Below are 2481 nucleotides of genomic sequence, written 5' to 3' on the forward strand. Positions count from 1 at the left end.
GATAGTCAACAGGTAATTTCAATCATTATTAACTATATATCTCGGCCTATTTAGTTCGTCATTTCATGATATGAACTATTTAATAACCCCTTTATTCATTTTCTTTGTCGGCGGGCAGGGCTTTGGCAAGGTTCATCAGCGTCACGGATGGCGAATGGAAAAAAAAGCTTCAATGGTTTCGACCCAAGGTAAGTAATTAAGTAGTACTAGCTAGCTAGCTAGCTGCCATCTCTTTAATTATCATGCTTGATTAATTATTATCTGATCAAATTCCATTCTCGTAAAGGCCCTGAAGCAGGCGCAGGGGACTGATCTGTGTGCATTTTGAGTTTGCGAGAACATTCACATGATGGCGTCCGAAAGGAGCAGATCTCAAAGACAGGAATGGGTACGCTTGTCAGAACACTATTCACAATTTTTACACCATTATTGATATCTAGTCACACAACTAATACACATGCATATTGATCTCCTTCTTAACAGTTCAGAGAGGTGCGGGAGAAGCTCCTAGAAACGGAGCGCGTAGAAGCACTTCAAGAGGAAATAGCGGGATTTTTGCTCGACCATGTCATAAATCCGAAGGGAGAATACTATTACCCGCTACCGCCCCCATGGAAACCACTTCCAATTGTCATCGTGCTCCGAAGGCACCAATTAGGCTAATGCCACTGGCTCCGAAGGCAACATGCATATGTAGGAGAAATTGTATATAGCTATACATGTGTGTATGTGTGAATTAATTAATATGGTGGTTCGTGAGACATTGATGATATATATATGCATGATTGGTTTTACTAGAAATTCTATTTATATATATATATATATATATATGCATAACGTGTACAATGTGTAGTATCGTAAAATACCAGCAAACGAAAAAGAATTAAAATGGAAACACAAAATTAAATGAAAAAGAAATCATAAAACTAAAAAAACCCCAAACCTTATAGTACCGGTTGGTATTACCAACCGGTACTAAAGGGCTCCAGGCCCCCGGAGCTGGCTCGTGCCACGTGGTTGCCCTTTAGCACCGGTTCGTGCTGAACCGGTACTAAAGGCGGGGGGCTTTAGTGCCCACACTTTAGTGCCGGTTATGGAACCGGCACTAAAGGGCCTTACGAACCGGTGCTATTGCCCGGTTCTACACTAGTGCGATGTATGCGATCCAATGAGTGTTGATGCTCGTGGCAAGTATCATTATTTGCTAAGCTTCACAGATGATTTGAGCGGATATGGGTATATCTACTTAATGAAACACAAGTCTGAAACAATTGAAAAGTTCAAAAATTTCAGAGTAAAGTGGAGAATCATTGTAACAAGAAAATAAAGTTTCTACGATCTGATCGTGGAGGAGAATAGTTGAGTTACGAGTTTGGCCTTCATATAAAACAATGTGGAATAGTTTCACAGCTCACGCCACCTGGAACACCACAACGTTATGGTATGTCCGAACTGAAGAAATATGCCCTAGAGGCAATAATAAAGTTATTATTTATTTCCTCGTATCATGATAAATGTTTATTATTCATGCTAGAATTGTATTAACCAGAAACATGATACATGTGTGAATACATAGACAAACATAACGTAACTAGTATGCCTCTACTTGACTAGCTCATTAATCAAAGATGGTTATGTTTCCTAACCATAGACATGTGTTGTCATTTGATTAACGGGATCACATCATTAGGAGAATGATGTGAATGACATGACCCATTCCGTTAGCCTAGCACTTGATCGTTTAGTATGTTGCTATTGCTTTCTTCATGACTTATACATGTTCCTGTAACTATGAGATTATGCAACTCCCGTTTACCGGAGGAACACTTTGTGTGCTACCAAATGTCACAAGTAACTAGGTGATTATAAAGGAGCTCTACAGGTGTCTCCAATGGTACATGTTGGGTTGGCGTATTTCGAGATTAGGTTTTGTCACTCCGATTGTCGGAGAGGTATCTCTGGGCCCTCTCGGTAATGCACATCACTATAAGCCTTGCAAGCAATGTAGCTAATGAGTTAGTTACGGAATGATGCATTACGTAACGAGTAAAGAGACTTGCCGGTAACGAGATTGAACTAGGTATTAGATACCGACGATCGAATCTCGGGTAAGTAACATGCCGATGACAAAGGGAACAACGTACGTTGTTATGCGGTTTGACCGATAAAGATCTTCGTAGAATATGTGGGAGCCAATATGAGCATCCATGTTCCGCTATTGGTTATTGACCGAGAATAGTTCTAGGTCATGTCTACATAGTTCTCGAACCCGTAGGGTCCGCACGCTTAACGTTACGATGACAGTTTTATTATGAGTTTATATGTTTTGATGTATCGAAGGTTGTTCGGAGTCCCGGATGTGATCCCGGACATGACGAGGAGTCTCGAAATGGTCGAGACATAAAGATTGATATATTGGAAGCCTATATTTGGATATCGGAATCGTTCCGGGAGAAACCGGGATTTTTTCGAAATACCGAG

Source organism: Triticum dicoccoides, chromosome 1B (assembly GCF_002162155.2).
Source record: "Triticum dicoccoides isolate Atlit2015 ecotype Zavitan chromosome 1B, WEW_v2.0, whole genome shotgun sequence".
Taxonomy (NCBI): Eukaryota; Viridiplantae; Streptophyta; class Magnoliopsida; order Poales; family Poaceae; genus Triticum; species Triticum dicoccoides.